Here is a 27,672-nt window from a genome sequence, read left to right on the forward strand (position 1 = left end):
AAATGAAAATTTCACACCTTCCATTTTCATTTCGTCTTATTTTACTTGACATTCTTTCCTCTGAAGGATGTATAAAAGTGAAGTTCCTTGCAAAACAAGAGCAGAGGAATATCCAGAAACGGTTTTCCTTAATAAAAAATGATGAGTCTGCATACCATATTTAAGTGGGAGCCCGGCTAGCTCAGTCGGTAGGGCATGAGACTCTTAATCTCAGGGTCGTGGGTTCGAGCCCCACGTTAGGCGAAAACGAGTATTTTTTGCTGGATGATAGCATTGGCTCTCATAATATGGTGATTAATCTTGCATTAGACATGCACTAACTCCTAAAAATTGTATCTCCCTTGGTTACTCATTCATGAGAAATGTATCTCCAAGATTAGGTAGGGCCTGAGTCTAGGTTAACATACAGTGATATCCCTCCTATTCAAGTACTAAACATGCCAACCTGAAGTGTAAAACATCACCTAGGTGTAGTTAAGGCATCAGTTAGGAGTGAACTGAACACTCATGTTATGGGCAATTAGACTTAAAATAAAGTGTGGACAGCAGTAACGTTACTTTTGAAATGTGATGCTGAGTGAGCACACAGGGGAATTAGCTCAAATGGTAGAGCGCTCGCTTAGCATGCGAGAGGTAGCGGGATCGATGCCCGCATTCTCCATTCTAAAATTTGCATACATTTTACTTTTTAACTTGTAATTGCCATGGTTGTTGCAGAGTAAGAACAGAAAAGTCACAGATGGCTTTCAAATTTGGTGTCATTATAACTAAAGTGGTTTAATCAAAAGTGTTTAGGTATTCTATAGCACGTGAGAGGAATTTGATTTCTTATGCAATCTCAAAATGAAAATTTCACACCTTCCATTTTCATTTCGTCTTATTTTACTTGACATTCTTTCCTCTGAAGGATGTATAAAAGTGAAGTTCCTTGCAAAACAAGAGCAGAGGAATATCCAGAAACGGTTTTCCTTAATAAAAAATGATGAGTCTGCATACCATATTTGAGTGGGAGCCCGGCTAGCTCAGTCGGTAGAGCATGAGACTCTTAATCTCAGGGTCGTGGGTTCGAGCCCCACGTTGGGCGAAAACGAGTATTTTTTGCTGGATGATTGCATAGGCTCTCATAATATGGTGATTAATCTTGCATTAGACATGCACTAACTCCTAAAAATTGTATCTCCCTTGGTTACTCATTCATGAGAAATGTATCTCCAAGATTAGGTAGGGCCTGAGTCTAGGTTAACATACAGTGATATCACTCCTATTCAAGTACTAAACATGCCAACCTGAAGTGTAAAACATCACCTAGGTGTAGTTAAGGCATCAGTTAGGAGTGAACTGAACACTCATGTTATGGGCAATTAGACTTAAAATAAAGTGTGGACAGCAGTAACGTTACTTTTGAAATGTGATGCTGAGTGAGCACACAGGGGAATTAGCTCAAATGGTAGAGCGCTCGCTTAGCATGCGAGAGGTAGCGGGATCGATGCCCGCATTCTCCATTCTAAAATTTGCATACATTTTACTTTTTAACTTGTAATTGCCATGGTTGTTGCAGAGTAAGAACAGAAAAGTCACAGATGGCTTTCAAATTTGGTGTCATTATAACAACTAAAGTGGTTTAATCAAAAGTGTTTAGGTATTCTATAGCACGTGAGAGGAATTTGATTTCTTATGCAATCTCAAAATGAAAATTTCACACCTTCCATTTTCATTTCGTCTTATTTTACTTGACATTCTTTCCTCTGAAGGATGTATAAAAGTGAAGTTCCTTGCAAAACAAGAGCAGAGGAATATCCAGAAACGGTTTTCCTTAATAAAAAATGATGAATCTGCATACCATATTTAAGTGGGAGCCCGGCTAGCTCAGTCGGTAGGGCATGAGACTCTTAATCTCAGGGTCGTGGGTTCGAGCCCCACGTTGGGCGAAAACGAGTATTTTTTGCTGGATGATAGCATTGGCTCTCATAATATGGTGATTAATCTTGCATTAGACATGCACTAACTCCTAAAAATTGTATCTCCCTTGGTTACTCATTCATGAGAAATGTATCTCCAAGATTAGGTAGGGCCTGAGTCTAGGTTAACATACAGTGATATCCCTCCTATTCAAGTACTAAACATGCCAACCTGAAGTGTAAAACATCACCTAGGTGTAGTTAAGGCATCAGTTAGGAGTGAACTGAACACTCATGTTATGGGCAATTAGACTTAAAATAAAGTGTGGACAGCAGTAACGTTACTTTTGAAATGTGATGCTGAGTGAGCACACAGGGGAATTAGCTCAAATGGTAGAGCGCTTGCTTAGCATGCGAGAGGTAGCGGGATCGATGCCCGCATTCTCCATTCTAAAATTTGCATACATTTTACTTTTTAACTTGTAATTGCCATGGTTGTTGCAGAGTAAGAACAGAAAAGTCACAGATGGCTTTCAAATTTGGTGTCATTATAACAACTAAAGTGGTTTAATCAAAAGTGTTTAGGTATTCTATAGCACGTGAGAGGAATTTGATTTCTTATGCAATCTCAAAATGAAAATTTCACACCTTCCATTTTCATTTCGTCTTATTTTACTTGACATTCTTTCCTCTGAAGGATGTATAAAAGTGAAGTTCCTTGCAAAACAAGAGCAGAGGAATATCCAGAAACGGTTTTCCTTAATAAAAAATGATGAGTCTGCATACCATATTTAAGTGGGAGCCCGGCTAGCTCAGTCGGTAGGGCATGAGACTCTTAATCTCAGGGTCGTGGGTTCGAGCCCCACGTTGGGCGAAAATGAGTATTTTTTGCTGGATGATAGCATTGGCTCTCATAATATGGTGATTAATCTTGCATTAGACATGCACTAACTCCTAAAAATTGTATCTCCCTTGGTTACTCATTCATGAGAAATGTATCTCCAAGATTAGGTAGGGCCTGAGTCTAGGTTAACATACAGTGATATCCCTCCTATTCAAGTACTAAACATGCCAACCTGAAGTGTAAAACATCACCTAGGTGTAGTTAAGGCATCAGTTAGGAGTGAACTGAACACTCATGTTATGGGCAATTAGACTTAAAATAAAGTGTGGACAGCAGTAACGTTACTTTTGAAATGTGATGCTGAGTGAGCACACAGGGGAATTAGCTCAAATGGTAGAGCGCTCGCTTAGCATGCAAGAGGTAGCGGGATCGATGCCCGCATTCTCCATTCTAAAATTTGCATACATTTTACTTTTTAACTTGTAATTGCCATGGTTGTTGCAGAGTAAGAACAGAAAAGTCACAGATGGCTTTCAAATTTGGTGTCATTATAACAACTAAAGTGGTTTAATCAAAAGTGTTTAGGTATTCTATAGCACGTGAGAGGAATTTGATTTCTTATGCAATCTCAAAATGAAAATTTCACACCTTCCATTTTCATTTCGTCTTATTTTACTTGACATTCTTTCCTCTGAAGGATGTATAAAAGTGAAGTTCCTTGCAAAACAAGAGCAGAGGAATATCCAGAAACGGTTTTCCTTAATAAAAAATGATGAGTCTGCATACCATATTTAAGTGGGAGCCCGGCTAGCTCAGTCGGTAGGGCATGAGACTCTTAATCTCAGGGTCGTGGGTTCGAGCCCCACGTTGCGTGAAAACGAGTATTTTTTGCTGGATGATAGCATTGGCTCTCATAATATGGTGATTAATCTTGCATTAGACATGCACTAACTCCTAAAAATTGTATCTCCCTTGGTTACTCATTCATGAGAAATGTATCTCCAAGATTAGGTAGGGCCTGAGTCTAGGTTAACATACAGTGATATCCCTCCTATTCAAGTACTAAACATGCCAACCTGAAGTGTAAAACATCACCTAGGTGTAGTTAAGGCATCAGTTAGGAGTGAACTGAACACTCATGTTATGGGCAATTAGACTTAAAATAAAGTGTGGACAGCAGTAACGTTACTTTTGAAATGTGATGCTGAGTGAGCACACAGGGGAATTAGCTCAAATGGTAGAGCGCTCGCTTAGCATGCGAGAGGTAGCGGGATCGATGCCCGCATTCTCCATTCTAAAATTTGCATACATTTTACTTTTTAACTTGTAATTGCCATGGTTGTTGCAGAGTAAGAACAGAAAAGTCACAGATGGCTTTCAAATTTGGTGTCATTATAACAACTAAAGTGGTTTAATCAAAAGTGTTTAGGTATTCTATAGCACGTGAGAGGAATTTGATTTCTTATGCAATCTCAAAATGAAAATTTCACACCTTCCATTTTCATTTCGTCTTATTTTACTTGACATTCTTTCCTCTGAAGGATGTATAAAAGTGAAGTTCCTTGCAAAACAAGAGCAGAGGAATATCCAGAAACGGTTTTCCTTAATAAAAAATGATGAGTCTGCATACCATATTTAAGTGGGAGCCCGGCTAGCTCAGTCGGTAGGGCATGAGACTCTTAATCTCAGGGTCGTGGGTTCGAGCCCCACGTTGGGCGAAAACGAGTATTTTTTGCTGGATGATAGCATTGGCTCTCATAATATGGTGATTAATCTTGCATTAGACATGCACTAACTCCTAAAAATTGTATCTCCCTTGGTTACTCATTCATGAGAAATGTATCTCCAAGATTAGGTAGGGCCTGAGTCTAGGTTAACATACAGTGATATCCCTCCTATTCAAGTACTAAACATGCCAACCTGAAGTGTAAAACATCACCTAGGTGTAGTTAAGGCATCAGTTAGGAGTGAACTGAACACTCATGTTATGGGCAATTAGACTTAAAATAAAGTGTGGACAGCAGTAACGTTACTTTTGAAATGTGATGCTGAGTGAGCACACAGGGGAATTAGCTCAAATGGTAGAGCGCTCGCTTAGCATGCGAGAGGTAGCGGGATCGATGCCCGCATTCTCCATTCTAAAATTTGCATACATTTTACTTTTTAACTTGTAATTGCCATGGTTGTTGCAGAGTAAGAACAGAAAAGTCACAGATGGCTTTCAAATTTGGTGTCATTATAACAACTAAAGTGGTTTAATCAAAAGTGTTTAGGTATTCTATAGCACGTGAGAGGAATTTGATTTCTTATGCAATCTCAAAATGAAAATTTCACACCTTCCATTTTCATTTCGTCTTATTTTACTTGACATTCTTTCCTCTGAAGGATGTATAAAAGTGAAGTTCCTTGCAAAACAAGAGCAGAGGAATATCCAGAAACGGTTTTCCTTAATAAAAAATGATGAGTCTGCATACCATATTTAAGTGGGAGCCCGGCTAGCTCAGTCGGTAGGGCATGAGACTCTTAATCTCAGGGTCGTGGGTTCGAGCCCCACGTTAGGCGAAAACGAGTATTTTTTGCTGGATGATAGCATTGGCTCTCATAATATGGTGATTAATCTTGCATTAGACATGCACTAACTCCTAAAAATTGTATCTCCCTTGGTTACTCATTCATGAGAAATGTATCTCCAAGATTAGGTAGGGCCTGAGTCTAGGTTAACATACAGTGATATCCCTCCTATTCAAGTACTAAACATGCCAACCTGAAGTGTAAAACATCACCTAGGTGTAGTTAAGGCATCAGTTAGGAGTGAACTGAACACTCATGTTATGGGCAATTAGACTTAAAATAAAGTGTGGACAGCAGTAACGTTACTTTTGAAATGTGATGCTGAGTGAGCACACAGGGGAATTAGCTCAAATGGTAGAGCGCTCGCTTAGCATGCGAGAGGTAGCGGGATCGATGCCCGCATTCTCCATTCTAAAATTTGCATACATTTTACTTTTTAACTTGTAATTGCCATGGTTGTTGCAGAGTAAGAACAGAAAAGTCACAGATGGCTTTCAAATTTGGTGTCATTATAACTAAAGTGGTTTAATCAAAAGTGTTTAGGTATTCTATAGCACGTGAGAGGAATTTGATTTCTTATGCAATCTCAAAATGAAAATTTCACACCTTCCATTTTCATTTCGTCTTATTTTACTTGACATTCTTTCCTCTGAAGGATGTATAAAAGTGAAGTTCCTTGCAAAACAAGAGCAGAGGAATATCCAGAAACGGTTTTCCTTAATAAAAAATGATGAGTCTGCATACCATATTTGAGTGGGAGCCCGGCTAGCTCAGTCGGTAGAGCATGAGACTCTTAATCTCAGGGTCGTGGGTTCGAGCCCCACGTTGGGCGAAAACGAGTATTTTTTGCTGGATGATTGCATAGGCTCTCATAATATGGTGATTAATCTTGCATTAGACATGCACTAACTCCTAAAAATTGTATCTCCCTTGGTTACTCATTCATGAGAAATGTATCTCCAAGATTAGGTAGGGCCTGAGTCTAGGTTAACATACAGTGATATCACTCCTATTCAAGTACTAAACATGCCAACCTGAAGTGTAAAACATCACCTAGGTGTAGTTAAGGCATCAGTTAGGAGTGAACTGAACACTCATGTTATGGGCAATTAGACTTAAAATAAAGTGTGGACAGCAGTAACGTTACTTTTGAAATGTGATGCTGAGTGAGCACACAGGGGAATTAGCTCAAATGGTAGAGCGCTCGCTTAGCATGCGAGAGGTAGCGGGATCGATGCCCGCATTCTCCATTCTAAAATTTGCATACATTTTACTTTTTAACTTGTAATTGCCATGGTTGTTGCAGAGTAAGAACAGAAAAGTCACAGATGGCTTTCAAATTTGGTGTCATTATAACAACTAAAGTGGTTTAATCAAAAGTGTTTAGGTATTCTATAGCACGTGAGAGGAATTTGATTTCTTATGCAATCTCAAAATGAAAATTTCACACCTTCCATTTTCATTTCGTCTTATTTTACTTGACATTCTTTCCTCTGAAGGATGTATAAAAGTGAAGTTCCTTGCAAAACAAGAGCAGAGGAATATCCAGAAACGGTTTTCCTTAATAAAAAATGATGAATCTGCATACCATATTTAAGTGGGAGCCCGGCTAGCTCAGTCGGTAGGGCATGAGACTCTTAATCTCAGGGTCGTGGGTTCGAGCCCCACGTTGGGCGAAAACGAGTATTTTTTGCTGGATGATAGCATTGGCTCTCATAATATGGTGATTAATCTTGCATTAGACATGCACTAACTCCTAAAAATTGTATCTCCCTTGGTTACTCATTCATGAGAAATGTATCTCCAAGATTAGGTAGGGCCTGAGTCTAGGTTAACATACAGTGATATCCCTCCTATTCAAGTACTAAACATGCCAACCTGAAGTGTAAAACATCACCTAGGTGTAGTTAAGGCATCAGTTAGGAGTGAACTGAACACTCATGTTATGGGCAATTAGACTTAAAATAAAGTGTGGACAGCAGTAACGTTACTTTTGAAATGTGATGCTGAGTGAGCACACAGGGGAATTAGCTCAAATGGTAGAGCGCTTGCTTAGCATGCGAGAGGTAGCGGGATCGATGCCCGCATTCTCCATTCTAAAATTTGCATACATTTTACTTTTTAACTTGTAATTGCCATGGTTGTTGCAGAGTAAGAACAGAAAAGTCACAGATGGCTTTCAAATTTGGTGTCATTATAACAACTAAAGTGGTTTAATCAAAAGTGTTTAGGTATTCTATAGCACGTGAGAGGAATTTGATTTCTTATGCAATCTCAAAATGAAAATTTCACACCTTCCATTTTCATTTCGTCTTATTTTACTTGACATTCTTTCCTCTGAAGGATGTATAAAAGTGAAGTTCCTTGCAAAACAAGAGCAGAGGAATATCCAGAAACGGTTTTCCTTAATAAAAAATGATGAGTCTGCATACCATATTTAAGTGGGAGCCCGGCTAGCTCAGTCGGTAGAGCATGAGACTCTTAATCTCAGGGTCGTGGGTTCGAGCCCCACGTTGGGCGAAAACGAGTATTTTTTGCTGGATGATAGCATTGGCTCTCATAATATGGTGATTAATCTTGCATTAGACATGCACTAACTCCTAAAAATTGTATCTCCCTTGGTTACTCATTCATGAGAAATGTATCTCCAAGATTAGGTAGGGCCTGAGTCTAGGTTAACATACAGTGATATCACTCCTATTCAAGTACTAAACATGCCAACCTGAAGTGTAAAACATCACCTAGGTGTAGTTAAGGCATCAGTTAGGAGTGAACTGAACACTCATGTTATGGGCAATTAGACTTAAAATAAAGTGTGGACAGCAGTAACGTTACTTTTGAAATGTGATGCTGAGTGAGCACACAGGGGAATTAGCTCAAATGGTAGAGCGCTCGCTTAGCATGCGAGAGGTAGCGGGATCGATGCCCGCATTCTCCATTCTAAAATTTGCATACATTTTACTTTTTAACTTGTAATTGCCATGGTTGTTGCAGAGTAAGAACAGAAAAGTCACAGATGGCTTTCAAATTTGGTGTCATTATAACAACTAAAGTGGTTTAATCAAAAGTGTTTAGGTATTCTATAGCACGTGAGAGGAATTTGATTTCTTATGCAATCTCAAAATGAAAATTTCACACCTTCCATTTTCATTTCGTATTATTTTACTTGACATTCTTTCCTCTGAAGGATGTATAAAAGTGAAGTTCCTTGCAAAACAAGAGCAGAGGAATATCCAGAAACGGTTTTCCTTAATAAAAAATGATGAGTCTGCATACCATATTTAAGTGGGAGCCCGGCTAGCTCAGTCGGTAGGGCATGAGACTCTTAATCTCAGGGTCGTGGGTTCGAGCCCCACGTTGGGCGAAAACGAGTATTTTTTGCTGGATGATAGCATTGGCTCTCATAATATGGTGATTAATCTTGCATTAGACATGCACTAACTCCTAAAAATTGTATCTCCCTTGGTTACTCATTCATGAGAAATGTATCTCCAAGATTAGGTAGGGCCTGAGTCTAGGTTAGCATACAGTGATATCCCTCCTATTCAAGTACTAAACATGCCAACCTGAAGTGTAAAACATCACCTAGGTGTAGTTAAGGCATCAGTTAGGAGTGAACTGAACACTCATGTTATGGGCAATTAGACTTAAAATAAAGTGTTGACAGCAGTAACGTTACTTTTGAAATGTGATGCTGAGTGAGCACACAGGGGAATTAGCTCAAATGGTTGAGCGCTCGCTTAGCATGCGAGAGGTAGCGGGATCGATGCCCGCATTCTCCATTCTAAAATTTGCATACATTTTACTTTTTAACTTGTAATTGCCATGGTTGTTGCAGAGTAAGAACAGAAAAGTCACAGATGGCTTTCAAATTTGGTGTCATTATAACAACTAAAGTGGTTTAATCAAAAGTGTTTAGGTATTCTATAGCACGTGAGAGGAATTTGATTTCTTATGCAATCTCAAAATGAAAATTTCACACCTTCCATTTTCATTTCGTCTTATTTTACTTGACATTCTTTCCTCTGAAGGATGTATAAAAGTGAAGTTCCTTGCAAAACAAGAGCAGAGGAATATCCAGAAACGGTTTTCCTTAATAAAAAATGATGAGTCTGCATACCATATTTAAGTGGGAGCCCGGCTAGCTCAGTCGGTAGGGCATGAGACTCTTAATCTCAGGGTCGTGGGTTCGAGCCCCACGTTGGGCGAAAACGAGTATTTTTTGCTGGATGATAGCATTGGCTCTCATAATATGGTGATTAATCTTGCATTAGACATGCACTAACTCCTAAAAATTGTATCTCCCTTGGTTACTCATTCATGAGAAATGTATCTCCAAGATTAGGTAGGGCCTGAGTCTAGGTTAACATACAGTGATATCCCTCCTATTCAAGTACTAAACATGCCAACCTGAAGTGTAAAACATCACCTAGGTGTAGTTAAGGCATCAGTTAGGAGTGAACTGAACACTCATGTTATGGGCAATTAGACTTAAAATAAAGTGTGGACAGCAGTAACGTTACTTTTGAAATGTGATGCTGAGTGAGCACACAGGGGAATTAGCTCAAATGGTAGAGCGCTCGCTTAGCATGCGAGAGGTAGCGGGATCGATGCCCGCATTCTCCATTCTAAAATTTGCATACATTTTACTTTTTAACTTGTAATTGCCATGGTTGTTGCAGAGTAAGAACAGAAAAGTCACAGATGGCTTTCAAATTTGGTGTCATTATAACAACTAAAGTGGTTTAATCAAAAGTGTTTAGGTATTCTATAGCACGTGAGAGGAATTTGATTTCTTATGCAATCTCAAAATGAAAATTTCACACCTTCCATTTTCATTTCGTCTTATTTTACTTGACATTCTTTCCTCTGAAGGATGTATAAAAGTGAAGTTCCTTGCAAAACAAGAGCAGAGGAATATCCAGAAACGGTTTTCCTTAATAAAAAATGATGAGTCTGCATACCATATTTAAGTGGGAGCCCGGCTAGCTCAGTCGGTAGAGCATGAGACTCTTAATCTCAGGGTCGTGGGTTCGAGCCCCACGTTGGGCGAAAACGAGTATTTTTTGCTGGATGATAGCATTGGCTCTCATAATATGGTGATTAATCTTGCATTAGACATGCACTAACTCCTAAAAATTGTATCTCCCTTGGTTACTCATTCATGAGAAATGTATCTCCAAGATTAGGTAGGGCCTGAGTCTAGGTTAACATACAGTGATATCCCTCCTATTCAAGTACTAAACATGCCAACCTGAAGTGTAAAACATCACCTAGGTGTAGTTAAGGCATCAGTTAGGAGTGAACTGAACACTCATGTTATGGGCAATTAGACTTAAAATAAAGTGTGGACAGCAGTAACGTTACTTTTGAAATGTGATGCTGAGTGAGCACACAGGGGAATTAGCTCAAATGGTAGAGCGCTCGCTTAGCATGCGAGAGGTAGCGGGATCGATGCCCGCATTCTCCATTCTAAAATTTGCATACATTTTACTTTCTAACTTGTAATTGCCATGGTTGTTGCAGAGTAAGAACAGAAAAGTCACAGATGGCTTTCAAATTTGGTGTCATTATAACAACTAAAGTGGTTTAATCAAAAGTGTTTAGGTATTCTATAGCACGTGAGAGGAATTTGATTTCTTATGCAATCTCAAAATGAAAATTTCACACCTTCCATTTTCATTTCGTCTTATTTTACTTGACATTCTTTCCTCTGAAGGATGTATAAAAGTGAAGTTCCTTGCAAAACAAGAGCAGAGGAATATCCAGAAACGGTTTTCCTTAATAAAACATGATGAGTCTGCATACCATATTTAAGTGGGAGCCCGGCTAGCTCAGTCGGTAGAGCATGAGACTCTTAATCTCAGGGTCGTGGGTTCGAGCCCCACGTTGGGCGAAAACGAGTATTTTTTGCTGGATGATAGCATTGGCTCTCATAATATGGTGATTAATCTTGCATTAGACATGCACTAACTCCTAAAAATTGTATCTCCCTTGGTTACTCATTCATGAGAAATGTATCTCCAAGATTAGGTAGGGCCTGAGTCTAGGTTAACATACAGTGATATCACTCCTATTCAAGTACTAAACATGCCAACCTGAAGTGTAAAACATCCCCTAGGTGTAGTTAAGGCATCAGTTAGGAGTGAACTGAACACTCATGTTATGGGCAATTAGACTTAAAATAAAGTGTGGACAGCAGTAACGTTACTTTTGAAATGTGATGCTGAGTGAGCACACAGGGGAATTAGCTCAAATGGTAGAGCGCTCGCTTAGCATGCGAGAGGTAGCGGGATCGATGCCCGCATTCTCCATTCTAAAATTTGCATACATTTTACTTTTTAACTTGTAATTGCCATGGTTGTTGCAGAGTAAGAACAGAAAAGTCACAGATGGCTTTCAAATTTGGTGTCATTATAACAACTAAAGTGGTTTAATCAAAAGTGTTTAGGTATTCTATAGCACGTGAGAGGAATTTGATTTCTTATGCAATCTCAAAATGAAAATTTCACACCTTCCATTTTCATTTCGTCTTATTTTACTTGACATTCTTTCCTCTGAAGGATGTATAAAAGTGAAGTTCCTTGCAAAACAAGAGCAGAGGAATATCCAGAAACGGTTTTCCTTAATAAAAAATGATGAGTCTGCATACCATATTTGAGTGGGAGCCCGGCTAGCTCAGTCGGTAGAGCATGAGACTCTTAATTTCAGGGTCGTGGGTTCGAGCCCCACGTTGGGCGAAAACGAGTATTTTTTGCTGGATGATTGCATTGGCTCTCATAATATGGTGATTAATCTTGCATTAGACATGCACTAACTCCTAAAAATTGTATCTCCCTTGGTTACTTATTCATGAGAAATGTATCTCCAAGATTAGGTAGGGCCTGAGTCTAGGTTAACATACAGTGATATCACTCCTATTCAAGTACTAAACATGCCAACCTGAAGTGTAAAACATCCCCTAGGTGTAGTTAAGGCATCAGTTAGGAGTGAACTGAACACTCATGTTATGGGCAATTAGACTTAAAATAAAGTGTGGACAGCAGTAACGTTACTTTTGAAATGTGATGCTGAGTGAGCACACAGGGGAATTAGCTCAAATGGTAGAGCGCTCGCTTAGCATGCGAGAGGTAGCGGGATCGATGCCCGCATTCTCCATTCTAAAATTTGCATACATTTTACTTTTTAACTTGTAATTGCCATGGTTGTTGCAGAGTAAGAACAGAAAAGTCACAGATGGCTTTCAAATTTGGTGTCATTATAACAACTAAAGTGGTTTAATCAAAAGTGTTTAGGTATTCTATAGCACGTGAGAGGAATTTGATTTCTTATGCAATCTCAAAATGAAAATTTCACACCTTCCATTTTCATTTCGTCTTATTTTACTTGACATTCTTTCCTCTGAAGGATGTATAAAAGTGAAGTTCCTTGCAAAACAAGAGCAGAGGAATATCCAGAAACAGTTTTCCTTAATAAAAAATGATGAGTCTGCATACCATGTTTAAGTGGGAGCCCGGCTAGCTCAGTCGGTAGAGCATGAGACTCTTAATCTCAGGGTCGTGGGTTCGAGCCCCACGTTGGGCGAAAACGAGTATTTTTTGCTGGATGATAGCATTGGCTCTCATAATATGGTGATTAATCTTGCATTAGACATGCACTAACTCCTAAAAATTGTATCTCCCTTGGTTACTCATTCATGAGAAATGTATCTCCAAGATTAGGTAGGGCCTGAGTCTAGGTTAACATACAGTGATATCACTCCTATTCAAGTACTAAACATGCCAACCTGAAGTGTAAATCATCACCTAGGTGTAGTTAAGGCATCAGTTAGGAGTGAACTGAACACTCATGTTATGGGCAATTAGACTTAAAATAAAGTGTGGACAGCAGTAACGTTACTTTTGAAATGTGATGCTGAGTGAGCACACAGGGGAATTAGCTCAAATGGTAGAGCGCTCGCCTAGCATGCGAGAGGTAGCGGGATCGATGCCCGCATTCTCCATTCTAAAATTTGCATACATTTTACTTTTTAACTTGTAATTGCCATGGTTGTTGCAGAGTAAGAACAGAAAAGTCACAGATGGCTTTCAAATTTGGTGTCATTATAACAACTAAAGTGGTTTAATCAAAAGTGTTTAGGTATTCTATAGCACGTGAGAGGAATTTGATTTCTTCTGCAATCTCAAAATGAAAATTTCACACCTTCCATTTTCATTTCGTCTTATTTTACTTGACATTCTTTCCTCTGAAGGATGTATAAAAGTGAAGTTCCTTGCAAAACAAGAGCAGAGGAATATCCAGAAACAGTTTTCCTTAATAAGAAATGATGAGTCTGCATACCATGTTTAAGTGGGAGCCCGGCTAGCTCAGTCGGTAGAGCATGAGGTTCTTAATCTCAGGGTCGTGGGTTCGAGCCCCACGTTGGGCGAAAACGAGTATTTTTTGCTGGATGATAGCATTGGCTCTCATAATATGGTGATTAATCTTGCATTAGACATGCACTAACTCCTAAAAATTGTATCTCCCTTGGTTACTCATTCATGAGAAATGTATCTCCAAGATTAGGTAGGGCCTGAGTCTAGGTTAACATACAGTGATATCACTCCTATTCAAGTACTAAACATGCCAACCTGAAGTGTAAAACATCACCTAGGTGTAGTTAAGGCATCAGTTAGGAGTGAACTGAACACTCATGTTATGGGCAATTAGACTTAAAATAAAGTGTGGACAGCAGTAACGTTACTTTTGAAATGTGATGCTGAGTGAGCACACAGGGGAATTAGCTCAAATGGTAGAGCGCTCGCTTAGCATGCGAGAGGTAGCGGGATCGATGCCCGCATTCTCCATTCTAAAATTTGCATACATTTTACTTTTTAACTTGTAATTGCCATGGTTGTTGCAGAGTAAGAACAGAAAAGTCACAGATGGCTTTCAAATTTGGTGTCATTATAACAACTAAAGTGGTTTAATCAAAAGTGTTTAGGTATTCTATAGCACGTGAGAGGAATTTGATTTCTTATGCAATCTCAAAATGAAAATTTCACACCTTCCATTTTCATTTCGTCTTATTTTACTTGACATTCTTTCCTCTGAAGGATGTATAAAAGTGAAGTTCCTTGCAAAACAAGAGCAGAGGAATATCCAGAAACGGTTTTCCTTAATAAAAAATGATGAGTCTGCATACCATATTTAAGTGGGAGCCCGGCTAGCTCAGTCGGTAGAGCATGAGACTCTTAATCTCAGGGTCGTGGGTTCGAGCCCCACGTTGGGCGAAAACGAGTATTTTTTGCTGGATGATTGCATTGGCTCTCATAATATGGTGATTAATCTTGCATTAGACATGCACTAACTCCTAAAAATTGTATCTCCCTTGGTTACTCATTCATGAGAAATGTATCTCCAAGATTAGGTAGGGCCTGAGTCTAGGTTAACATACAGTGATATCACTCCTATTCAAGTACTAAACATGCCAACCTGAAGTGTAAAACATCCCCTAGGTGTAGTTAAGGCATCAGTTAGGAGTGAACTGAACACTCATGTTATGGGCAATTAGACTTAAAATAAAGTGTGGACAGCAGTAACGTTACTTTTGAAATGTGATGCTGAGTGAGCACACAGGGGAATTAGCTCAAATGGTAGAGCGCTCGCTTAGCATGCGAGAGGTAGCGGGATCGATGCCCGCATTCTCCATTCTAAAATTTGCATACATTTTACTTTTTAACTTGTAATTGCCATGGTTGTTGCAGAGTAAGAACAGAAAAGTCACAGATGGCTTTCAAATTTGGTGTCATTATAACAACTAAAGTGGTTTAATCAAAAGTGTTTAGGTATTCTATAGCACGTGAGAGGAATTTGATTTCTTATGCAATCTCAAAATGAAAATTTCACACCTTCCATTTTCATTTCGTCTTATTTTACTTGACATTCTTTCCTCTGAAGGATGTATAAAAGTGAAGTTCCTTGCAAAACAAGAGCAGAGGAATATCCAGAAACGGTTTTCCTTAATAAAAAATGATGAGTCTGCATACCATATTTGAGTGGGAGCCCGGCTAGCTCAGTCGGTAGAGCATGAGACTCTTAATCTCAGGGTCGTGGGTTCGAGCCCCACGTTGGGCGAAAACGAGTATTTTTTGCTGGATGATTGCATTGGCTCTCATAATATGGTGATTAATCTTGCATTAGACATGCACTAACTCCTAAAAATTGTAATTGTGGTAAATAAAATTCCTTTACCTGGACTTAATTTGATACAGAATCATAATAAAATAGCTCAGTAAAATGAGAGGCAGAATCCGTGATATTAGAGGTTCGGAATGGGCTTTATTCCAATGATCGATTATAATCGGATGCTCCAAGTTCCATCACCACGGGGGTTCAGGAAGTGAAGTACATACTTTATTGACAAGAAGTAACTTTTATAGTACATACATTACAATGAAGCGAATGCAGTAGGCGTAACAATTGATAAGGAAATTGACGTTTTACCTGCGTAACCGAAAATGGGTGTAATAAGGAGTAAAAAGGAACATAATTGGTTATGATGTCACACATAGGTGGATCTATAAGATAATACTTGGCATAGATGCGCGCGCAGCAGCATGACGTGTAATTGACGTGCAACTAGGGGGTCAAGGGGACTTGACATTTAGCTCTACATGTGGAGACAAAAAGTCTGGGGGGTCAAGTCAACCTAATCCCAAATCATATCTAACATCCTATGTTTAAAGAACTATGTTATCCACAAAAGAAGGACTCTCGGACAAAATCTATTCTATTCTGACTGTGCGTGCGTGTACAAGCGTCTAAGTGTCTACACTGAATGTGAGGGGGTAGGAATATTCCCTGGTAACAGGGCTATGAATTACTTGCATGAGGACAGAGAGGCCGAGCCTTTGCTCAGTAGCTGGAAGAATGTTTACTTAAGCTGCTAGACAGGAATGCATCGGCTAAGGAGTGAAGCAGATAATTCGAAGGTGAAATACAGTTCTTGGCAGAGAATAGGCTGATGTCAGGCTTCGTGAGCCGCGCAGAGAATGAGACAAAGTTCATGGTCACAGATGCAGGCTCAGACTGGAGCTTTCAGAGGCAGAAGGCAAGAGGAGTTTTGATGACAGAATCAGGGCCTACTTGCCTGGACTGTAAAATGGCATAAGTGAACCATACAAAGCCGGTGGCCTTTCATATTTAGGAATGGAATATCCGGCCTATTCATGGTGGATCTGACAGAGGACATGTTGACGGTGGACGCACATGTATTTGCGTCTTCATAACTGGAACTGGAGGGAACATACATGTACTTGTGACATGCACATAGAACCGTTGGGGTCCAAGATAGGGGACATAACTGACCAGGAAAATCCACATTTCCACATTCCCTCCTTGTCCCCTACTTGCCCGTTAAGAGATATCAATCTTCATCAATCCATTGATCTGTTCATATAGCATCATTTGTTCTTCTTTCTTCTTCCGTGACGAATGAAATCTTGGTGGTGGAATACACGATGTGGCACACAGACCACAAATCGCTGGTCCACATTGTAGACATAGACAGCAACTGAATAGTATGAGAAGGCCAATACCTAGGAAGGATAAAACTCTCCATCCCCAGGCTGATATCACACTCCAAAACCAACTGGACCAAGTCCAAGTGCCTGGGTTCTGGTGTATCTGGTTTACAATCTTATGAAGGCGAGTGATGGCTTTATATACAGATGGCGAATTTTCTGGTATGAATACGCAGCAGCTTGATCCGATGACCCTACAAGCTCCGCCCCTATCAGCCAGGATGACGTCAAGGACAAGACGATTTTGAAGCACAACAATCCGCATAGCAGACTGCTCTTCTGTTAAATTGCCTAAGGCGGAAATAGTCTCATTCACTACTGCTTCAAGTGTTCTAGTTAATCTACGTATCAGCTTGCTATTAGTAACAGTACCTATATAGGGAAAGATGCCTTTATTAAAATCTACATACTTGTCCCATGCTGTCTCAGTGTAATCGACAATGGGGAGATCTCTCCGCTCTCTGTTGTGTACTAAATGAATATTTCTGTAATAATCAGGAGGAGCTAGGAAAACAGGTGGCAAAAGGAATGCAATGTAGCAGGTACCATCCCAATCTAGAGGTAGACGCATATATGCAGTCTGACCACATATAAAGTAGGAGTGGCGAGAAGCTCTAAATGAAGATTTGCCTTGATCACTGAATTCTACTATAGTAGTGCATTTACTATGGCCCATATGTATGGAACCAACCTTTCTTACACACAATTCACCCTTCGCTGGGAATACTGACATGGTGGGTAAGACTAGTTCAACTTCGGATACGACATTTAGAATCATGAGATTAGGTGTAAAATTACCTAATCCATATACTTCATTTTCTAGATCAGTTCCTGTTCTTTTGGGGCGACCCTCCTTGTCAGGGTAGCAGACCTTGAGTAAAACTAGGTTCAGGTTTCCCCATACCCAATGATCTTGGTAAACTGCTGTGTCTGAGTCTATGGAATTGATTAAACTAAACCATGCTCCACAGGAGCCATTATGTGTAAATGGATGTGGAAAGAATGGCAGGACTCCTTCATAATTCTGATAGGGAGGGAGCCGACCACACACCCAACAATTAGTAGCATTACTAGTCTGATGGGAATGATGTAACATACTAATGAAAGTGTTATTGCGCAGCGCAAGTCTATAAGACAATTCATGCGGAGGTAAGTCACTAAAAGAATGTTCAGCAGTAACATTATAAACATGTCTAGAAATAGGGTAATATATGTGCAACAATATACTTGCAGTAATTATTAAAAGACTCAAGAAAAACAAAATTAATAATGTCACTATGCAGTGGCTACGCAGTGATTTACAATACGCCTGTCGTTTCAACATTTTCCGGGTATTTTCTCTACTCAGGTCCAAGGGATACATGTCAGAGACAATTCAACCGCTTCACCTTGGAGAGGACTTAAACAATCAAATTGCTCGACTTGTTGGGCCTAAGCTTTAGTTTGTATTTTTCAGAGTTATTCTGTTCAACAAAAGGAAGTTTTGAGTCAATGGGTGAAGACACACGAGGTGGGCTGTTTACATCTGCAGGAAGTCCATGAAATTTCTTGATATGACTTGAATGAATCCAACCTTTCCTGCCCTCGATCTTCACGGCTGTCCTTGTAGTGAGCAGAACCAACTTGGGTGTCTTCCACCTGGGCTCCAGCTGAGTCTTTCGGTCGAAATTTCTCACAAATACGAAATCACCCGGCACTACGTCATGGGGTTTCACCTCAGTGTTGTCGGGAAAAGCTGCAGCAACCTGTGAACGACAAGATTGTAGTGCAGACATCAAGGAAGCCAAGTAATCTGTCAGCATATTACAGTCAATATCAGTTATTTTGCGTGGTATAGGCGTCCCCCACATATTTGGTGGTCTGCCGAAGATCACCTCATACGGGGATAGCCCTGTTCGAGAGTGTGCTACCATTCTCATGTAAAAGAGTGCAACGGGTAACGCTACTACCCAGTCGACACCTTTCTCTCTGCATATTTTGGACATTCTGATTTTCAGTATCTGGTTATGTCTTTCTACGAGACCTGCTGCCTCGGGGTGTCGGACACAGTGGAATTTCCACTGATATCCTAACAAAAGTGAAACGTGTTTCATTAATTCGGATGAGAACGGCTGGCCGTTATCTGAGTGAACAACACGTGGTAAACCGTATCGTGGGAAGAATTCTCGAACCAACTGTTTGGCAGTAGTCGGGGCAGTGTAATCTGAAACCGGGTATGCCTCTGTCCAACGGGACAGAGCGCAGACAACTACAAGAACATATTTGAATCCTCGACATCGTTCCATCTGGATATAGTCCATCTGGAGTACTTCAAAAGGGTGATTAGGAGGATGAAATCCACCCTGTTCTACGGGAACGCTTTTTCCTGGGTTAAACTGACAACAGATCATACAGGTACGGACCTTTTGTTTGGCTGCTGCTCGTAAATGTTTATTGAACCAAATGTGTTGAATGCTGTCTAGCATAGCTTTTTCTCCTAGATGTGCTGGACTATGTATAGTGTTAATTATAACTTGGACCATTGAATCAGGAAGGAACCATACAGACTTTTCCTTCATCATCCATCCTTGGTCCGTTTGGATCCCTCCTAATTCAGTCCATTTTTTTATTTCGTCTGGTGTAGCATGTGACTGTATGTCAATTACGTCAAGAGTAGGATCTTTAACTGTCATACAATGTGTCGGTGTCGGGACTATTGTCTTTGTCATGTCGGGGGTTTGAGTTTGAGCAGTCTGTTTAGCTGTTCTGTCGGCTAGATCATTGCCTTGGGAAATGATATCAGTAACCTTCGTATGAGCCTTACATTTCATAATTGATATTGCAGTGGGTAGATGTATTGCATCTAATAAGGCATGAATGAGGGGTCCGTGCTGAATGTGGGCACCGTGGGAAGTTAAATAACCTCTCTCTCGCCACAGCACGCCGAAGTCATGTACAACTCCGAATGCATAACGTGAGTCAGTGTATATGTTGACTTTTTTATTCGTGGCTTGAATACAGGCTTGTGTCAGAGCGATGAGTTCTGCGGCTTGAGCTGACAAGGTATTTATACGGTTTGTTTCAATGACTTCAGTATCTGTTGTGACTGCATAAGCGGCCACTAACTCTCCTGTACTTGTTCTCATACATGAACCATCTACATACAAGGTTAGGTCTGGATCTGACAATGGGACATCGGTTAAGTCTTGTCTGGGTTTTGTCGTTATCGTAATAACTTCAATACAGTCATGAGCTAGTGGGTCTGTTCCGATTACAGGTAAAAGTGTGGCAGGATTCAATGTGTTACAACGTCTGATTTCTATATGTGGCTGAAACAATGTAAGTTCGTATCCTGTAAGTCGCGCTATAGTCAAGTGTTGTGTTTGCGTTCTATTCACAAGAACCTCTACTGCGTGTGGTACTTGAACTGTCAATGGATGTCCTAACACTATGGCATCGCTTTGTCTGATTGCTAAAGCTGTCGCTGCTACTGATTTCAGGCATGCAGGCAAAGCCTGAGCCACAGGATCTAATGTACTAGAAAAATAAGCACATGGTTTGTGTGCTCCTGCTTGTTCCTGTGTGAGTACTGACAAGGCAGTACCTTCGCGTTCTGTAACAAAGAGTGTAAACTGTTTTCTGTAACATGGCGTTGCTAAAACAGGTGCTTGACATAAAGCTTTCTTTAGACTTTCAAAAGCTTGTGTATGTTCCTGAGTCCAAGGGAGAACAGTCGATGTGGCTGCCTCCTGTGTTGTCAACTGAATGAGTGGTTTTGCTAGAAATGCGTACTGAGGGATCCACTGCCTGCAATATGAAGTGAGACCTATGAAAGCCCGCACCTCCTTTTGTGTCTTGGGTATTGGCATGTTAGCTATTAACTGAATGCGGTCGGGTGTAAGCTGCCTTCCCTCCTTGGACAGCGAGTGTCCAAGATAAATAACTCGCTGGACACAGAATTGCAGCTTAGAAGGGGACACCTTGTGCCCCTTTTCGGCTAGAAATTGTAAAACTGTCAGTGATGCTTTTTCACATTCCGGTTCGCTTCTCGCGGTGATCAGCAGATCATCGACATATTGAAGCAAGGCAGTGTTAACTGGCATGTGGATACTGTCAAGTTCTCGTTTCAGTGCTTGGCTATAGATGCTGGGGCTTTCTGTAAATCCTTGAGGTGCGCGTGAGAATTTAAAGCTACGCCCATTTAAACTAAATCCGAATAAATATTGGCTTTCCGGATCTATTGGGACGCTGAAAAAGGCATTCTTGAGATCAATTACAGTAAAGAATGTTGCTTCGGAATCAATAGCTGTCAGTAATGACGAGATATCTGGGACCACAGGAAATTGTGGCACAATGCATTTGTTTAACTCGCGCAGATCAATAACCAATCGATATACTGGCGGGGCCGTAGGATCTGTTCGTTTAAGAATCGGAATTATCGGTGAATTACATACATTGGAGTCTGTTTCCACAACTACTCCTTGGGCAATTAGCTCGTCAATGATTTGTAGTAAAGCCACTACAGCATCTGGTGGTAACTTGTATTGTCGCATTCGTGGTAGCACCACTCCTGCCTTTAATGTGACTCGATATGGTGTAATATTCATGCAACCAACATCAGTAGGGCCTTGTGCCCATAGGTGTGTAGGTAAAGTCTGCAGTCGGGGATCCATGTCTCTAGACACATAGTGACCTTTAAAATCACGTAAAAACAACCTTACTCCTTCCGGAGAACAACATATTATGGCTCCTAGGGCTTTCAGAGTTTTTATTCCTAACAAGTTTTCTGGACATGATTTAGTAAGCAATAAATCTGTAGTTCGGGTCAGAGGTCCTATCGTAAGTGGAAGAGGCTGTGATACTTCATTAACAATAGGTTTTCCTGAAAAACCAAGGGAAATATTCTGAGAGCCTGAGAGGGGTGCCCCTGGAACTTCACTACGTTTTATAGTTGTTCGACTTGCCCCTGTATCGAGTAAAAATTTTCTATCTTGACCTAATAATTCACTATGTACATAAGGTCCTTCTTGATCTACAGGAATCTCGATAAGGGGTAAGTCAACTTCCCTCTCTAGGCTAGTTCATGCGTAACGCTGATACTCAGGATATTCATACTGTGCGGTCTGATACATTTGTCGTGTTGTTGTCTGTGTGGCAGCAACAGGCAACGGTGGTGCAGCTGGCACAAACTGTATTGGCTGTTGTGCGGCTGGCATGGCCTGGGCATGCTGCAGAGCTCCTTGTTCATTCTGATCTTGTCTGAGTGGCCGTGATCTTTCTTGTGTTTTACCTATAGCGATATTATGTTTTAAAACTGGACAATCGTGTACGTAATGACCTGGCTTTTTACAATAATTGCATGTCCCTTTCACAGGTCCTGCTGAATCGGAATGTGTCATACCCTTTTTATGTCCTTCAGCTGGAACTGTCTGGGAAACTAGCATTTTCATTTTCGTGTCTTTCATGCGTCTGTGTTCATGTTCTTGTTCCTCTCTAATTCTATTGTGATGGTACTGTAACATTTGTAACATTTGTGATGGAGTGTTACCTTGCCAGGTACTCTCGAATTTTAATACTCTATTCTTTACTGGGGGCAGGGCATTTTCTACTAATTTTGTTACAAACAGATGCGGGTATGATTCGCTACTTGCTTTTATGCCACTATTTATACCAAAACATTTTTCGAATCGGGCATAGTAATCACTAGTGTCTTCATCTTGCTTCTGTTTACAGGCTGAAATTGTACCCCAGTCTTCCTTTTTCGTAGTTAATAAACGTGGCAGTACCTGTACTAATAAACCTGGTAGCGCTTTAGTTTTATCCCCAAGTCCTGCTCCTGCAGTTCGGGCCTTTTCTTCCGCTTCTAACACTGACCATTCTATCTTTTGGTCTCCTACCTCCCACTCTTTTTCCTTGAGTTTCTCATAAATACCAGCAGGCATCAATACCTTTAATATTGTCATAATGTCGGGATAGGTATACTCTCCCATGAGTAACATGTCTTTAATTTCTCGGTGAAAACCCGCTGGATCTTTGTCATGACTGGGTACCACTTTCTTCATTTGTAACAATTCTATTTTTGATATAAGCGTATATACAAATACGCGCCTAAACTCGTTGTCCTCGCCTTTTATTGGGTGCACTTCTCGTAAGGGATTCTGTCTATCCATGTGATACGTGGTTCTTTCCTTGACGGGCAATGAGACATGCTCTGCGCATACAAAAAGAATATACTGCTTTCTTGATTCTAGAATTTCTTTAATTAATTTAGTACCTGCACCTCTCCATTTATTCATAAGCAGTTCAGTCAATATGTCAGGTAAGGGACCAGGGTCCGAATGCTGACTCCGATATAGTATAATGAGTTGTTGAATCATATAAATCCCAGCTAACCTCTGTTCATCTGGGGTGAGATTCAAAAATGTGCGTACTACTGTGTCATCACTATATTTTCCGGGACTGTCCACCCAATGGACAGCTGCCCTGGCTAAATCTTGTTCATCCATAGAATCGAGAAAATGATAACCCCTTCGTTCTCGGAGTAGTTTGTCGGCGGTTTGGAACGAATGCTCGTTAGACCTTATATTAATTATAGGTATTTGGAAATTCCTGTTATTATCTGGACATATCGGACGTATCGAGTCAGTATGACATCTAGTCTGATTTCTATTACAAGATCTTCCTCTACCTACATAGGCTATGGTGTCCGACTGTCCCGCGGGCAGCCCTGACCCTTCTTCCTCGCTTTGTTCGAACTCGTCTGCCTCTAATCTTTCTTCGTGTAGGCGTTCTATTTCTTTACGGATCTTTCGGCACATGGCTATTATACAATTTTGCTTATCATGTCTCCCTTCTGATATATTCTGACTCCATCTTGTAAGAATTTGCATTGCTTCCGGGTCTACCCCCGGTCGGTCTTGATTTCTGATCACACAGTTTATGAGGAAACGTAACAGTTCCCCCTGTATCTCTACTTTCTGGTATTCCATAGCTCTGTTAATACATTCTGGATCTCGCCCTGTTTGGACAAAATGATATATTTTATCTAGATGCGCAGTCATTCCTGGTAACTTCCCTAAATACACTGCGGCTCGTCTGATACGCAATGATGCCAGGGTCATTTCGTCCTCTTTACCAGGCACCGGGTCATATCTACAATCTATAAGAAGTTCCTTAAGCGTACGGGCACTTATGAGTTTGGGTGTACGTGAATGTGCTGACTCTTGAAAAGTAAGTTTATTTATTCTGGGTGGCGTAGAAAAAATATTGGTAGCACCTCCCGTGGCCCCATCTGGGGCGTCGGGTGTGAAAGGATTCGTCGAACGTGACACAGCAACTATAGGTGTGGACACAGCTATAGAAGTAGCTGTAGGAACAGATGCAGAAACAGATGTGCTTGCCGGAACTTGTGACTCGATTTGTTGCTGTAGGGATACGGGTGCTGGATCTTGGCGTGGGACCTCCCTGGTATGCGGTCTATGTGGGGCGGAATTAGCATACTCGGGAGCTACGTCATCTAAATATGAGGAAAGAAAAACATCTTCTGCGGTTCTAGGATGCCCCTTAGGGTGTACCTTAATTGGGAATAATGGAGGTGGCAAGTCTTTCGGTATCTCTGGAGTAGCCTTAGGTAATCCTTCGGCTAGAAGGGGATACATACCATTCATAAGGGCATTTCTTTGTCTATCTACTTGTTCTGTTTTCACTCGGATACCTTCCTCAATTAATAGATTTTCTCGAACTTTATTTGAACTTTCTTTATTCTTTTCTTCCTGTCTACGTGCTTTTTCTGTACGTCTATGAGATTCTTTACGCCATAACTCAACGGCGTCTTTCTGTGACTGTCTGACTTTCCTTTTCCATAACTCTTCCTCGACTTTCATGATGCACTCTGCATCCCAGGTCCCCGCTGCGGGCCACCTCTGACTTTCTGGTAATCCCTTGGTGTAGTCTACCCATAAATCAAGAAATAATATAGCGTCTAAGCCATGTTTGTGATACATGAAGTGCCCTGGAGTATCCCTAGGAGGAATAGGGACGGCTTCTTCGAGTACCCCTTTTCTAGTAGTGATCTGTCTTAATTTCGAAAAGAGCGGCATATTGACAACTGATCCGATACTTAATCTTGAACACACTTAATACAAAAGCACAATAATGAACAACCATTCATACCACAATATGCAGGACGTTTAACACATTAAACATTAAACATTAAACATTTTTTTAACCTTTAAAATAAACAACAATGATGATCGTCTGCATAACTAATCACCAAGCATAATTCTTGACAATAACTAGATACTTCGGAATACTTGATATACTGCTAAACAGTACAGATACACTGCTAAAACAGTGCAGACCGGATTTGTGTACCCAAACCCGTCTTGACCGGCACAACCTATGTGCACGTCAGAAATGCCTCCCCAGTAATGGTACTCACCGGGTAGCTTCGGAAACGGAAGGCCTCGGTAACTTGAACTTGAACCGGACTGGACTCGACTCGACTCGTCGGAAACTGGGCTTGACTCGGGACTTCGGGAACTGGTGGGTCTCTGTATACCTCGGATCTTGCTCTCTCAGCTAGGCTCTGGTCGGGATACTTCGCACTTCTCACCGCCTCGTCTGGGTGTTGATCGCAGTCTCAGTCGCCCCCGCTTGACCGGAGGGAGATACAGGAAATCCTGCTGGTACGCGTTATTGTCCGTCCAGCTGTGGCAGGAGACCGGGCCTGCAACTCACCGCCGGCGCGTGAGATGAGAAAGTGTCCCTATTCGGGCGCCATCATGTGGTAAATAAAATTCCTTTACCTGGACTTAATTTGATACAGAATCATAATAAAATAGCTCAGTAAAATGAGAGGCAGAATCCGTGATATTAGAGGTTCGGAATGGGCTTTATTCCAATGATCGATTATAATCGGATGCTCCAAGTTCCATCACCACGGGGGTTCAGGAAGTGAAGTACATACTTTATTGACAAGAAGTAACTTTTATAGTACATACATTACAATGAAGCGAATGCAGTAGGCGTAACAATTGATAAGGAAATTGACGTTTTACCTGCGTAACCGAAAATGGGTGTAATAAGGAGTAAAAAGGAACATAATTGGTTATGATGTCACACATAGGTGGATCTATAAGATAATACTTGGCATAGATGCGCGCGCAGCAGCATGACGTGTAATTGACGTGCAACTAGGGGGTGAAGGGGACTTGACATTTAGCTCTACATGTGGAGACAAAAAGTCTGGGGTGTCAAGTCAACCTAATCCCAAATCATATCTAACATCCTATGTTTAAAGAACTATGTTATCCACAAAAGAAGGACTCTCGGACAAAATCTATTCTATTCTGACTGTGCGTGCGTGTACAAGCGTCTAAGTGTCTACACTGAATGTGAGGGGGTAGGAATATTCCCTGGTAACAGGGCTATGAATTACTTGCATGAGGACAGAGAGGCCGAGCCTTTGCTCAGTAGCTGGAAGAATGTTTACTTAAGCTGCTAGACAGGAATGCATCGGCTAAGGAGTGAAGCAGATAATTCGAAGGTGAAATACAGTTCTTGGCAGAGAATAGGCTGATGTCAGGCTTCGTGAGCCGCGCAGAGAATGAGACAAAGTTCATGGTCACAGATGCAGGCTCAGACTGGAGCTTTCAGAGGCAGAAGGCAAGAGGAGTTTTGATGACAGAATCAGGGCCTACTTGCCTGGACTGTAAAATGGCATAAGTGAACCATACAAAGCCGGTGGCCTTTCATATTTAGGAATGGAATATCCGGCCTATTCATGGTGGATCTGACAGAGGACATGTTGACGGTGGACGCACATGTATTTGCGTCTTCATAACTGGAACTGGAGGGAACATACATGTACTTGTGACATGCACATAGAACCGTTGGGGTCCAAGATAGGGGACATAACTGACCAGGAAAATCCACATTTCCACACTTGGTTACTTATTCATGAGAAATGTATCTCCAAGATTAGGTAGGGCCTGAGTCTAGGTTAACATACAGTGATATCACTCCTATTCAAGTACTAAACATGCCAACCTGAAGTGTAAAACATCCCCTAGGTGTAGTTAAGGCATCAGTTAGGAGTGAACTGAACACTCATGTTATGGGCAATTAGACTTAAAATAAAGTGTGGACAGCAGTAACGTTACTTTGGAAATGTGATGCTGAGTGAGCACACAGGGGAATTAGCTCAAATGGTAGAGCGCTCGCTTAGCATGCGAGAGGTAGCGGGATCGATGCCCGCATTCTCCATTCTAAAATTTGCATACATTTTACTTTTTAACTTGTAATTGCCATGGTTGTTGCAGAGTAAGAACAGAAAAGTCACAGATGGCTTTCAAATTTGGTGTCATTATAACAACTAAAGTGGTTTAATCAAAAGTGTTTAGGTATTCTATAGCACGTGAGAGGAATTTGATTTCTTATGCAATCTCAAAATGAAAATTTCACACCTTCCATTTTCATTTCGTCTTATTTTACTTGACATTCTTTCCTCTGAAGGATGTATAAAAGTGAAGTTCCTTGCAAAACAAGAGCAGAGGAATATCCAGAAACAGTTTTCCTTAATAAAAAATGATGAGTCTGCATACCATATTTAAGTGAGAGCCCGGCTAGCTCAGTCGGTAGAGCAAGAGACTCTTAATCTCAGGATCGTGGGTTCGAGCCCCACGTTGGGCGAAAACGAGTATTTTTTGCTGGATGATAGCATTGGCTCTCATAATATGGTGATTAATCTTGCATTAGACATGCACTAACTCCTAAAAATTGTATCTCCCTTGGTTACTCATTCATGAGAAATGTA

At 40.8% G+C, this 27,672-nt stretch overlaps 23 non-coding genes across 23 annotated transcripts; all 23 read left to right on the forward strand.

Moving 5' to 3' along the window:
• The first annotated feature begins 588 nt into the window (after positions 1 to 588).
• On the forward strand, positions 589 to 661 carry TRNAA-AGC (transfer RNA alanine (anticodon AGC)). Its single transcript has one exon. It is a non-coding gene; the product is annotated as a tRNA-Ala (tRNA).
• Positions 662 to 1,011: 350 nt separating this feature from the next.
• Positions 1,012 to 1,084, forward strand: TRNAK-CUU (transfer RNA lysine (anticodon CUU)). The gene has a single exon. It is a non-coding gene; the product is annotated as a tRNA-Lys (tRNA).
• Positions 1,085 to 1,429: 345 nt separating this feature from the next.
• On the forward strand, positions 1,430 to 1,502 carry TRNAA-AGC (transfer RNA alanine (anticodon AGC)). The gene has a single exon. It is a non-coding gene; the product is annotated as a tRNA-Ala (tRNA).
• Positions 1,503 to 3,961: 2,459 nt separating this feature from the next.
• Positions 3,962 to 4,034, forward strand: TRNAA-AGC (transfer RNA alanine (anticodon AGC)). The gene has a single exon. It is a non-coding gene; the product is annotated as a tRNA-Ala (tRNA).
• Positions 4,035 to 4,805: 771 nt separating this feature from the next.
• Positions 4,806 to 4,878, forward strand: TRNAA-AGC (transfer RNA alanine (anticodon AGC)). Its single transcript has one exon. It is a non-coding gene; the product is annotated as a tRNA-Ala (tRNA).
• Positions 4,879 to 5,649: 771 nt separating this feature from the next.
• Positions 5,650 to 5,722, forward strand: TRNAA-AGC (transfer RNA alanine (anticodon AGC)). The gene has a single exon. It is a non-coding gene; the product is annotated as a tRNA-Ala (tRNA).
• Positions 5,723 to 6,072: 350 nt separating this feature from the next.
• TRNAK-CUU (transfer RNA lysine (anticodon CUU)) lies at positions 6,073 to 6,145 on the forward strand. The gene has a single exon. It is a non-coding gene; the product is annotated as a tRNA-Lys (tRNA).
• Positions 6,146 to 6,490: 345 nt separating this feature from the next.
• Positions 6,491 to 6,563, forward strand: TRNAA-AGC (transfer RNA alanine (anticodon AGC)). The gene has a single exon. It is a non-coding gene; the product is annotated as a tRNA-Ala (tRNA).
• Positions 6,564 to 7,760: 1,197 nt separating this feature from the next.
• Positions 7,761 to 7,833, forward strand: TRNAK-CUU (transfer RNA lysine (anticodon CUU)). The gene has a single exon. It is a non-coding gene; the product is annotated as a tRNA-Lys (tRNA).
• Positions 7,834 to 8,178: 345 nt separating this feature from the next.
• On the forward strand, positions 8,179 to 8,251 carry TRNAA-AGC (transfer RNA alanine (anticodon AGC)). The gene has a single exon. It is a non-coding gene; the product is annotated as a tRNA-Ala (tRNA).
• A 1,615-nt stretch (positions 8,252 to 9,866) lies between these two features.
• TRNAA-AGC (transfer RNA alanine (anticodon AGC)) lies at positions 9,867 to 9,939 on the forward strand. Its single transcript has one exon. It is a non-coding gene; the product is annotated as a tRNA-Ala (tRNA).
• Positions 9,940 to 10,292: 353 nt separating this feature from the next.
• TRNAK-CUU (transfer RNA lysine (anticodon CUU)) lies at positions 10,293 to 10,365 on the forward strand. The gene has a single exon. It is a non-coding gene; the product is annotated as a tRNA-Lys (tRNA).
• A 345-nt stretch (positions 10,366 to 10,710) lies between these two features.
• On the forward strand, positions 10,711 to 10,783 carry TRNAA-AGC (transfer RNA alanine (anticodon AGC)). The gene has a single exon. It is a non-coding gene; the product is annotated as a tRNA-Ala (tRNA).
• Positions 10,784 to 11,136: 353 nt separating this feature from the next.
• On the forward strand, positions 11,137 to 11,209 carry TRNAK-CUU (transfer RNA lysine (anticodon CUU)). The gene has a single exon. It is a non-coding gene; the product is annotated as a tRNA-Lys (tRNA).
• Positions 11,210 to 11,554: 345 nt separating this feature from the next.
• TRNAA-AGC (transfer RNA alanine (anticodon AGC)) lies at positions 11,555 to 11,627 on the forward strand. The gene has a single exon. It is a non-coding gene; the product is annotated as a tRNA-Ala (tRNA).
• Positions 11,628 to 12,398: 771 nt separating this feature from the next.
• TRNAA-AGC (transfer RNA alanine (anticodon AGC)) lies at positions 12,399 to 12,471 on the forward strand. The gene has a single exon. It is a non-coding gene; the product is annotated as a tRNA-Ala (tRNA).
• Positions 12,472 to 12,824: 353 nt separating this feature from the next.
• Positions 12,825 to 12,897, forward strand: TRNAK-CUU (transfer RNA lysine (anticodon CUU)). The gene has a single exon. It is a non-coding gene; the product is annotated as a tRNA-Lys (tRNA).
• A 345-nt stretch (positions 12,898 to 13,242) lies between these two features.
• Positions 13,243 to 13,315, forward strand: TRNAA-AGC (transfer RNA alanine (anticodon AGC)). Its single transcript has one exon. It is a non-coding gene; the product is annotated as a tRNA-Ala (tRNA).
• A 771-nt stretch (positions 13,316 to 14,086) lies between these two features.
• Positions 14,087 to 14,159, forward strand: TRNAA-AGC (transfer RNA alanine (anticodon AGC)). Its single transcript has one exon. It is a non-coding gene; the product is annotated as a tRNA-Ala (tRNA).
• A 353-nt stretch (positions 14,160 to 14,512) lies between these two features.
• Positions 14,513 to 14,585, forward strand: TRNAK-CUU (transfer RNA lysine (anticodon CUU)). The gene has a single exon. It is a non-coding gene; the product is annotated as a tRNA-Lys (tRNA).
• A 345-nt stretch (positions 14,586 to 14,930) lies between these two features.
• On the forward strand, positions 14,931 to 15,003 carry TRNAA-AGC (transfer RNA alanine (anticodon AGC)). The gene has a single exon. It is a non-coding gene; the product is annotated as a tRNA-Ala (tRNA).
• Positions 15,004 to 15,356: 353 nt separating this feature from the next.
• On the forward strand, positions 15,357 to 15,429 carry TRNAK-CUU (transfer RNA lysine (anticodon CUU)). Its single transcript has one exon. It is a non-coding gene; the product is annotated as a tRNA-Lys (tRNA).
• Positions 15,430 to 27,049: 11,620 nt separating this feature from the next.
• Positions 27,050 to 27,122, forward strand: TRNAA-AGC (transfer RNA alanine (anticodon AGC)). The gene has a single exon. It is a non-coding gene; the product is annotated as a tRNA-Ala (tRNA).
• The last annotated feature ends 550 nt before the right edge of the window (positions 27,123 to 27,672 follow it).

Source organism: Triturus cristatus, chromosome 4_1 (genome assembly GCF_964204655.1).
Source record: "Triturus cristatus chromosome 4_1, aTriCri1.1, whole genome shotgun sequence".
In the NCBI taxonomy this organism is placed as follows: domain Eukaryota; kingdom Metazoa; phylum Chordata; class Amphibia; order Caudata; family Salamandridae; genus Triturus; species Triturus cristatus.